Genomic DNA, 12154 nt, shown 5'->3' on the forward strand with positions numbered 1-12154 from the left:
GTCCACGGCTCCATCTCAATGACTAAAATGTAAATGCTATGAGCAAAGGAAACGTCAGACACCAGCCACGTTTCCCTCCCACCACGAACGTCCGAGTACAACCCACTTCAAGAACATCCGGTTCTCGTGAATGACCCCGATAATTGAGAATTATTAGTAATTGCTGAGTTATCGGTGGTATTATTCTGTGATATCATCGATGCTTTGATACAGCTCAAACCGTTTCGCAGAATTTTTAAATACATCCCCTGGATTTTGGGAAGCTATTATATAAATGGGATTTTATATACGTTTTCGTTACCAAAGACTGTAGATCTGTATATATATATAAGACTCTAGATATATATGTATACACACACATATATATATATATATATATATATTTTTTTTTTTTTTTTGATTTATTCCAAACAAGTGATCTAAATTGTTTCGATTAGGTGATCTAATGTCCATGGTCTGTATTTTCATTTTCAATATGATGTAAAAATGATTCACTAACATATTACTAGAATTTTCTTTCAATTTAATTTTAGATTTCATTGTAATCCTTTTTTTGAATTTGACAAATAATTATTATTACTACATGTTTTTGTGTATTTATCTGTAAGACAGAAAATAAATAAACAAGTTTGATTAAATTAGTACTTTAAATCTTTCCATGAGGTAAAACCCGTATGATTAGTCCATTAGTAATCGATTTCATCGGCTTTAACTTTACTCTCCTGTGCTTTTATCAATTTCATCCAATTCTGCTTAAAAACAGAATGCTTTTCTATATTTATTTGTGAAGAAAACTTCACTCAGCCAATCTGAACGGATGTCTTTGCCCAATTGCAGTGTTTTTTTTTTATTTATTTTTGTGAGCTCACTCTATATTTCTACTTTACCAATGTGTTTTTTTGATAGTTTTATTCTTTTCTAGGATAGTAATAGTTTATATAGGATAGTTCTAGTTTAGTAATAGTTTAGATATTAAATAATTTAAAAGGAACATTAAAAAATCTTACAGATTAAGATTTAAGAGTATTGAGAAAATTTTCCGTTTGTAGTTTTTAATTATGACTAATAAATATTTACCCAGCAGTCTCTGAATGTGGTTTTATGTATACAACATATGTTGTAAGTATAAATTATTTGATATTGTATTAAATATCATTAACGTATGTTAGCTGGTTGATCCAGTTACTGAGTAAGACTATTTATTCTATTTTCAAAAAATATATATATATATTTATACATATCAGACAGTAAAGAAGACCTGCAAAAACTATTAGTAAATCTTCAGATACGTAAGAATTGTGTAAGTTTCATTTTATTTTTATTTCTAGTCTATTATTTGGAGTAATTAGAATTTATTAAAATTAGGAATTTTTTTAACTCTATTACAGAAAAGCCAAGTGCACTATTCACTGTTTACAAAATGCAGTGAGCCGATTTGAACGGTTCTGATTTTATTCGTTTTATCAGTTTTCATTAAATATTTATTTTCACATTATTTCACTATGCCTTCACGAAATTATTTAAATTTATTTGTAATCTATTAAATTTTTATAGGTATTTCTAAAATGGTGTGCTGGCTATACTTTTTCGGATTCTACTTGTAAAACTAAACAAATATCTTTAGGAAAAATGGTAATTTCTCCTTTGTTCTCCCCCTATCCGCCATTTTGTTATTTTTATAAAAAAATGTATATCTCAAGTTTGAATAGAGGGGAATCACATTATTTGGTAAACGTCATTGTAATAAAGTTTTAAAATAAGCGAAAGATCACAATTTTAATTGTCCAGAATTATTAATTGTTTTTATTTATTGTTAATTTTAGTATTTTAAATTAGTATCAAATTAAGTAATAATTTTCTCACAATAAAATTTAATATTATATAACAATAAAACGGTTAATATATAATTTTTCACTTTTGAATAATTTTACACAGCGACTACTATTGTAGATCATGTTAACAATGAAAAATGAAGCTTCTTTCAACAGGAATGGTGTTCAAAATTATCATAACCAGCGTATCTGGAGCGACTAGAATCCTCATAGTATCTTCCAAAGTAGCCATCAACAAAGATTTTCCCTGAACATATGGGCAGGTATTTTTAATGACTATCTTTTGGGTCCTGTCATTCTACCAAATCACTTAAATGGAGAAAATTATCTTCCTCATTTGACTGAAAATCTTCCACATTTTTTGGAAGACCTATCTCTACAATTAAGAGGAAATATGTGGTTTCACCACGTGGAGCTCCGGCACATTTCAGTCAGTTGGCATCAGATTTCCTGCATAAAAACTTTCCATGAAAAATGGATAGGCTGCGGAGGACCAGTGTCCTGGTCTGCCCGATCACTTGACTAAAACCTCTTGAGTTCTACCTGTGGCGCCATTTGAAACATATTATCTATTAACTACAATACTCAACATTGAGGATCTTCAACAAAGGTTCTAAAATGGATTTCAAGAAATTAGGAATACTCCCAAAATCTTGAACGTTTAAGACAATCTCTCAGAAAAAGACTGATTGCATGTATAATTTGTAATGGTGGACAATTTGAACATCTTTTATAACTTTTAACAACAGTTAACTGTTTATTAAAAAAAAAGTATACCTAATGTTCTACAACAATTAACGTAAGATTATCACACTGTAGTTTTTTTTTTATTATTAGGTCTATTACAGTGAGAAGATTATTACTTAATGATACTAATTTACAAAACTAGAATTAACAGTAAATAAAAAGAATATTTTATCGAATTGAACGTAAAGTGGAGGACATGAAAACTGACCCAAAATTAACATTATCAATTCTCTACCATTAGTCGGCTGTTTGCTAACCGATTTAAAAGAATAAAAATAAAATTTCATTTTGTTTGAAATAAAAGGCTTAATATTTTATCAAATAACATATAGTTTAATAAAACTTATATTTATCGAAATATAACGGATTAAAAAATAAACATGGCCGCGATTTTGTAATTTGTGAAGTTATTTAAGTCCTGATTTTTTGCTAATTTTAAAACTTTATTACCAAGACGCTTATCACATATTAACGTGATTCCTCTATCCGCACTTGAGATATAAATTTTTATATAAAAATAACAAAATGACTGACAAACATTTGTGAATTATTCAAAATTGATCCTATGCAGCATAATAATAATTATAAAACATTGAAATTTTATAATCAGACACGATACCCAATAATATACACAAGAATTTTGGTTAATAAATAAGCATAAACTGATGACACACATAAGGTTACACTTTAAACATCTTTTCAGCTTAAGTAATTGAAAAATCTGTTTGCTGATTTCCATACCACCCTCGAGGTACAGCAAGTGGCGCGTTTTTTTAATAGTGCTATCACCTGTAGGCCTAGTGCACTGTTTTTTGTTTGTACAAAAATTAATAATATAACAATTACATCAATAATTCTTATGTATAGTATACAACTTATCTATAACACAAAAAATACATCAGTATTTTCTAACTTAATAAAAGTTCATGTTTTGATAACCAATTTTCTGTTTTTAAGAAAAAAAGTAAAAATAAAAAATATTAAATGACACATATTATTAAAAAAATACCACTCATTGTCCAATTAAAATATCTGTTTTCCTTGATCACTAAATTCATTCTTGAAAAATAAGTTTATCAAAGTATTTTTATTCTTGCATTTTTCACTTATGACTCTGATGATCATTTAATGAAAATTTTTATACCTCGACATATGCAGTTTCTAACACAAATTTCATGGCTTCGCATATTATTGATAACAAAATTGTACTTTTACCATCCATATTTAAATAATTTCTTTTAAAGAAAGAATTAAATACTTTGTTTTCTCTTTTCATTAGATAAAATGAAAAAATCATGATTATTTTGTGTCAAAAATGCTGTTTTGTATGACGTTGAACTACCATGATGCAACGGTAGTATCTTTTTAAGTTACGGCTCTTTCCTTTACCTTCCTCCTCTTTCCTTATAGCGATAACTTTCCCAAACTTGGAGAGCAGAATAACCAAACTTGCGACCTATCAGGAAACCTGAACTTCCTGATACACTGAAAATTAAATAGTATAAATGTCAATGTAAAAAAATTGTAATTAATTTGTGTTCTAATAGTTCTAATTGCTTATTTCAAGGAAATTCACATATATAATATAATATTTTTAAAATATTATAGTATAATATTGTATTATATAAAATATAATTTTTTTTTAAATAAATTAAAAAATATTATATTTAAATAAAATGAAATTTTTTAAATTTAGTTAATTTAAAATTAAACAAAACAAATTAAACAGCTAAATTTTAGTAAATTTAGCTATGCTCAGAAATATCCGTATTGACAGATTTTATAAAATTCTTATTACTTTGGATGATATTCAAAGAGAAACATAAAAGGGATTTTAAGCTCAAAATGTTTATAGCTTGCTATTAGTATTAGCAAACCTGGAATCAAAGACTTGATTGTGTTTCTAAAATAGTGAGTTGGCTATACTTTTTCATATTCTACTTGTAAACCTAAACAAAAAATATCGTTAGGATAATGGCAATTTCTCCTTCGTTTTCCCGCTGTCCGCCATTTTGTTATTTTTATATAAAAATTTACATCTCAAGTTCGGTTAGAGGAATAACATTTATAAGCGTCTTGGTAATAAAATTTTAAAATTAGCAAAAAATCAAGACTTATATACCTTCGCAAATTACAAAATGGCAGCCAAGTTTATTTTTTTATCTGTTATATCTTCATAAGTATTAGTTTTATCAAAATGTATCTATTACTAAAATATTAAGCAGTTCATTTTAAACAAAATTACAATTTACTTTTTAAAATCGGTTAAGCCGACTTTTGGCAGAAAGTTTATGTAATTTTATGTCTGTTTTCATGTCCATCACTTTGTGTAGGAGTATTCCTAATTTCTTGAAATCCATTTGGTATCCTTTGTTGAAGATTCTCAGTGTTGGGTATTGGAGTTGAATAAACAATTTGTTTCAAATGGCCCCACAGGTAGAAGTCAAGTTGATTTATGTCAGGTGATCGGACAAGTCTGGGCACGGCGTCTGGGCGCGGCGTATCCATTTTTCATTGAAAGTTTCATGCACGAAATTTGATACGAACTGACTGAAATGTGCTGGAGCTTCATCGTGGTGAAACCACATATTTTCTCTTAATTGTAGAGGTAGGTCTTCCAACAAATGTGGAAGATTTTCAGTCAAATGAGCATGATAGTTTTCTCCATTTAAACGATTTGGTAGAATGACAGGACCCAAAAGATAGTTATTAAAAATATCTGCACGTATATTCGGGGAAAATCTTTTTTAATGACTACTTTGGAAGATACAATGAGGATTCTCGTCGCTCCAGATATGCTGGTTTGATAGTTTTGAACACCATTCCTGTGAAAGAAGCTTCATCTGTGAACAGAATCCATGCCGAAAATAAATAAAATAGGTTTTCAATTAATGTTCTTTGAAACCAGTTACAGAATGCCATTCTACGCGGAAAATCATCGGAAAACTAATTTACAATACTATAATTAACAATAAATATTTAATCGAATTGAACGTAAAGTGGAGGATAAGACACAAAATTACAGCATTAATTTTCTGCTATAACTCGGCTATTTGATAACTGATTTTTAAAAATAAAATTTCACTTTCTTCAAAATAAAAGGCTTAATATTTTAGCTATTACAACTTTGATAAAACTAATATTTATGGAGATATAACGGATTGAAAAATAAACATGGCCGCCATTTTGTAATTTGCGAAGGTATTAAAGTCCCGATTTTTTGCTAATTTTAAAATTTTATTACCAAGACGCTTACCAAATATAAATGTGATTCCTCTATCCAAACTTGAGATATAAATTTTTACATAAAAATAAAAAATATGGCGGACAGGGGGAGAACGAAAGAGAAATTGCCATTTTTTTCCTAAGGATGCATTTTGTTTAGTTTTACAAGTAGAATACGAAAAAGCCAGCCACCATTTCAGAAACATTCTGTATATATATATATATATATATATATTTATTTATAGATACTACAGAACAGTATATTTGTCGAATAATTTGCCGCCTTGGTCTAATACTTGAGTTGGATTTAAGTTATTCTAAATATTTTTTGTTTGCTGTTTCGTACAAATAAATAAAAGTCTTAAGTTGGTTTATTATGTAAATCGTTTTTATTATAATCTTGAATTTGTAAGTTACATTTATTTAACATTATTATATTAATTACTTATACATACATAACAAACACAAGTTAAGTCTCTGGATGAAGCAACTAAACTTAAATATTCTAGTGTGGAGCCAACTTTTATAGAATGGATGGAGCCGAGTGAACTGTCAAGAGCTGTGTGAGCCGTACGGAGCCGAGTGAGTGGCCAGGAGCTGGGCGAGTAGTACGGAACCGAGTGCAGCGGTCCGAAGGACGTTTTTAAAAAATTAAAAGTCCTTTAAATAAAATTTAAAGTTCCTCATTTAAAAAATGAGTCACAAAAAGTGAACGTTTGAGAGGGATGCCAACCTGAGTTAACGAGTAACAAAAAAAGTGAGAATTTAGCAGAGATGACCTTCATTTAAAAATTAAATAACTCAGTTAAATAATCTTGCATCTTAACATTAGTTAATACTTTATATTAAAGAATTGTATTAGAATAAGTGAAATTTTTTTTAAATATGCAGTTTTTTAATGATGATTTAATTTTTTTAAATAGAATTCATTGGTTTTTATGAAATTAAAGTAAGACATTCATGAATAAAAAACAATTACTGTTTACGTTATTCAACAAGAAATATTAAAAAATATCACGTAATGTATCACAGTATGAACTTCAAGTCTGTAACAGCCGTGTTAAACTTTTTATGAAGAATCATATCAAAATCATGATTATAAGGGGTTCATATCCTTTCTTGACAAACTCATTAAATATAAACAAGATATTCTAGAGAATTAATTCAGTGCTACATCAAACAAAAATGGAACAATGTATTATTATACATTGAAAGAATGTATAATAAAAGAATGCTTTATTAAGCATTCTTTTCAGGTATTGAGGAGCAACCCCAAAAACCACTGGGCCAAGGTCATGAGCCTGTTTCAGAGGGATATCAAAACCCCTTAAAATATAATTGGTTTTTTTTAATTTCATGTAATCCTAAATTCTAAATAATCCATGAAGTAAAGAATTAATTAAAAAAAATGAATATTCCATTTATTTATGTTCTTGGCAAATATACGAGTAGCTAGAATAGGAGAAAGTATCGTCACCACGTCAAAAATGGAGTATCGGTTTTTTAAAATCTTTACGTTTTGGGATCCAGCTAGTTCATCTAGATTAAAAATACATATGAGTGTACATACGTAATTGTATTGCATTGCTTTTGCCTTAAATATTAGGTTGACCTAACCGTTTGTTTTCAAATATCTGTATATATGGACATTGATCACATTATTTTTTTTGCATAATTCATTTACAGGATGAGAGGATGTCCCGAAAAAATCAATTCCGATTTTCAGAGGCATTTTAGAGAAAACATTATCAAAACAAATTTGTTACCAACAATGCATGTATAAATAAGCCAAAAAGTCAACTTCTTAAAATTGATATAATGTTTTTTTTTTTAATTTTCTTTAGCTCTACTTCAATTCGGTTTAAATATTTTTCAAAAATGTTTGAATGTAAATATATATATTTCTTCTGTGCGTGTGTATGTCATTGAATTCCTCCTAAACGGCTGGACTGATTTTGATGAAATTTTGTGTGTGTGATTAAGTTGATTCGAGAATGGTTTAAATTTACAATTTGATCCGATAGAAAATGATTTTTTAATTTATTTATTTATTTATGTGTTGTTGTTGATCTTGCGATGGTTAAGGTTCACAATTAAATCCGGTAGGCAGCGCTGCGATCGCGTTTTAGAATTTTTTTTTAATTTTTGGTATATCAGTCAGAACCGGTAGTTGGTGGTGCGATCGGATTATAGGAATTTTTTTTATTTTGTTCCTTTTTCGCATATCGGTTACTTGCGTCGTAGCTTAATGTTGTTATTACATTAAAATTCGTATTTTTAACAGTCTACTGTGTTTAGAGAGTAATTTGAATTAAATCCGATAGGTAGTGCTGTTCTGACAATTGGATTTATTTACGTTCTGACTTTTATAAAGTGAAAGGTTACATTTTATGAAGTTCCGTAATGTTTTGTAAGTTTCTTAATGTTGAGTATTAATTGTAATTAATACTCAATGGTTGCAGCCACAACCCTTTTCGTTAAAAAATTATTTTCTACCGAATACAGTGATTAGAGAGTGGTGTGAATTAAATCCGATAGAGAGTGCTGTTGTTTTGCCATTTGGATTTATTTACCTTCTGACTTTTATAAAGTGAAAGGTTAAATTTTGTGAAGTTCCTAATGATCATTGTTTTTAAGGTTTTATGAAACTTTCAACTGTGTTCATTTAATTTGTATGTATACTCAAATCTAGTAATAGCGAAGCATTGCCGAGTCTGCTAGAATTGCGCGCTTATTGAGAATATTATTTATTTAAATAACGTTTTAAATGGTATTTAAAGAATATACATTGTGCAAATTTGTAAGATGCAGTATTGACGTGACTATTTTACATGATTTTTCATGAATTCTAATGATGTATACACCTGCATTCAGTAACAATCAACTTAGCCTACAAATTTAAATTGTCACTGCTCATTTGATTCTATGCAAGTTATGAAGTATTGAACGGTTCTTGAAAATAAAAATGTCATTTTGTAAAATAAATTACAACATTTATAAAATAAAAATATAATTTACGTATAATAATTATAGTTTAAAATATATTTAAAAAATTTAAATTATAATTTTTGTAGCTGATTAATTTTATAAAAAAATTTCTAAATTGTTTTTAATTTACAATTATCTAAAATTTTGTAAAATAGATGTTAAAATAAAGAATGAGAAAAATGATAAAAATTTCTACAAACATTTTAACAACGTTGCTTTTTTTACAGTGCTTTAATTTTTTATTAATTGATTAATTAAGCTATCGCATGGTTATGAAACTTCAAAATTATTAAATTAAAAAAAAATGCAGGAGGTACTTTTTTAAAATGATCTTAAGTGAAAATTAGAAGTAACGTGGATGAAAATTTAGGCACTTACGTATTAACGCCACCGCAGCTACAGCTTTATTTAAAAACAAAGTAGTCAATCGGATTTCGGTGGAAAATGAACAGTCTCTTTATTAATTTTAATAAATGGTTATTTATATTTATTTATTTTATAAATATAATTTAACCAAACTTAACCTACGCTCGCTAACCTTGACTAATTAATACCGTAATTTTTTGAGTATTTATTTAATAAATTCAGTAATTATTGCAATATTTATTATTTAAATAATCAAAACACTCCTGTTAATTAGTCAAGGTTAGCGAGCGTAGGTTAAGTTGGGTTAAATTATATTTATAAAATAAATAAATATAAATAACCATTATTAAAATTAATAAAGAGACTGTTTTGAATTTATGTTAAACTCTTTATCGGCCCATTTTCCACCGAAATCTGGTCGACTTTGTTTTTAAAGCTGTAGCTGCGGTGGCTTTAATACGTAAGTACCAAATTTATTAATTACACAAATTATTAATTTTACGACGTTTCGATTTTTGTCAGATATCTCAGTATTTAGTGAAAATAAATATTAACCATACTACACATAATTAATCAATAAACCCATTACAATAATATAACAATCACAAACTGATAATAGTCATACTAATAGTCATATTAATGAAATTTCGTCCATATTCCTGCTAATTTTAACTTAAATAAGTTACTTATATTTATGTGTTGTGCATTTATTACAGAACAATGCCACGTCAGGACAACGTCTGTCGGGTTCGCTAGTATATATATATATATATATATATATAGACATATTTAGACTGTAGACATATTTCTTGATAGCAGTATATATATACTGCTATCAAGAAATATGTCTACAGTCTTTTTAAATTACAGACCCCGGACCTAAAAAGTAGAAAAAAATTTGGAAAATTTTATTTCTCTTACTTTAACTTCTATTAATCGTGTTAAATATAGAGAAAACTTTACTTAAGCAAATTTATTAGCTTAATCTACATATGTATATTTTCAGAAAAGTTCTTTATCAAATTCATTACCGCCTCTAAAAAATATATATTCTTTTTTTATGTTTTGGGTCTAACTATGTTAACTTTTATTATTCATTTTTTATCTATTTTTCTTCATCTCTTAAAAATTATTAATATTATAGTAGATTTGACACGTAAATTATATTCTGGTCCCAAAATGAGAATCATTGAAATTGTAATTAAAATGTTTTTTTTCTGCTAAGATCGTCATAATTTTTGTATTGAGTACATTTATCTACCTTTCTTAGCTTCGTCATTATAAAATCATCTGTTGATAAGTTTCGGATACATTCCATTTTCAAAACTCTCTGTAATGTGCTACTACTAATGTAAGTGATTACAGCGAGTTTTGAAAATGGAATGTATCCGAAACTTATCAACAGATGATTTAATGACGAAGCTAAGAAAGGTGATAATTGTCAAGAAGTTCGTTAGAACTTCACCGTTAAGAGTCCACAGAACTGGACGGCACGGCGAAGTCAATGAACTAAGTTTACATTTCTAAAAATGACCTAACCTAAAAGTGAAATGAAAACGGGAGGAAAAAATTCAAAAATCAGCATGAAAACTGTTACTCAGAGACGTCCGACGGCTGAAACGAACCAATGTACTCGACTTAGGGTCTGCGTAACAGTTTGGAATCTAATACCGTCAAGTTTAGTGGTGTCGTATCTAATTTCTTATTACTTCTCTTTCTTTTTTATTTGTTATTAAAGTTTGTTTTGTGGACTATATGGTGCTGAAATTGTTGGTTTGTGATTTATAACTGAGCTTGAAATTTCATATTTGACTTTAAGTTTGCTTGCAACTGTTTATTGTGTTTTATTTATTATGGGGATTCCTTAAGGACCTTCTTATCATGTGCTTTTGTCATGAATCTTACTTATGGCTCCGCAGAAGAGCCGATTGTAATTATAATTGTTATTGAGCAAAAAAAAAATTATATTTGAAATAAAGAATACTTTCAAAAAGTACCTCGAATTTTGTTAGCCAACGTTTTGTTTTCCATTTGATGAGCCGCGGGACTCGAATATGTCACTTTTCTTCAAAAAGGTGGGTTTACAAATCGCCCCGCTAGGTAGCAGTACTTGATAGTACTAGATAGCGTATAAAACCTTGATAATGTACTTGAAATAATAAAATTTAAAAGAAAATATACTACAGCTTGTTTTAATAGTAAATGCTATTATGTAAATGAAAGTACTAAAGATGAACCTTTTTTAATTCCCTTACCTTCATTAAAAAAAAAATAAATGTATTAGTTTACAAGAGATTATAGCTGCTAATAAAACACAAAAAATACGAACAGCAGAAAAGTGTTGTATATGTGGCAACAAAGATTTGTAACATAAAACAGAAATAAATTCGATTCGTAAAATTTTTATCATACAATTAGAACTATTTGAACTAATTTGATGGTGAAATAAAAAAAGTTAATTTAATAGTAATATAAAAAGTGTGTCCACGGATAAAAATGGAGGGTTACACTTATAAATTAATAATACATACAATATTACATCACGGATCTTCGTTTCGTGAAGGTCATTATAATAGTTTTATTTTAAAAAATCTGATGTGGGACCACGTGACTTTGTTGTACGCCTATTAAATGATATATACGCATTTTCTTTTAAATGCAAAGTACTTAAAATTTTATTTCATTAATAACTACTGATATTTTTTCATAATTTTTTTTTTTTATTGTTATTATTGAATTATTATATATCATAAAAGTTTTTTTTTTCAATTAGAGATTAATAATTATTAAGAAATCAATATATTTAAATTAAAAATAAAGTTAAAAAAATGAGATGAAGTCTGATTCGAACCAATGTGCCTTCACTAAGATCCAAATATTTCATTAATTAAAAATTTTTATTTGGCTATAACTGGAACCAATGAAAATAAGTACCACTTATGATACATCGTTAAAAATCTCTCAATGAGGGCTTATTACCGCAGTTAATAAAAAAT

General features: G+C 27.8%; 1 protein-coding gene across 7 annotated transcripts in view; it reads left to right on the plus strand.

Annotated features, from left to right (window-relative positions):
- The first annotated feature begins 1140 nt into the window (after positions 1 to 1140).
- LOC142327275 (uncharacterized) overlaps positions 1141 to 12154 on the plus strand; it is a 66897-nt gene continuing 55883 nt past the window's right edge. For 4 of the 7 annotated variants that reach the window (XM_075370172.1, XM_075370173.1, XM_075370171.1 and 1 more), the window contains exon 1: positions 1141 to 1300. The gene's annotated coding sequence lies outside the window, so the exon portion shown is untranslated. The remainder of the gene's footprint in view (positions 1301 to 12154) is intronic. The other 3 variants (XM_075370167.1, XM_075370168.1, XM_075370169.1) reach the window with 3 other exon arrangements.

The sequence above is a fragment of the Lycorma delicatula genome, chromosome 7 (assembly GCF_047948215.1).
Source record: "Lycorma delicatula isolate Av1 chromosome 7, ASM4794821v1, whole genome shotgun sequence".
Classification (NCBI taxonomy): Eukaryota; Metazoa; Arthropoda; class Insecta; order Hemiptera; family Fulgoridae; genus Lycorma; species Lycorma delicatula.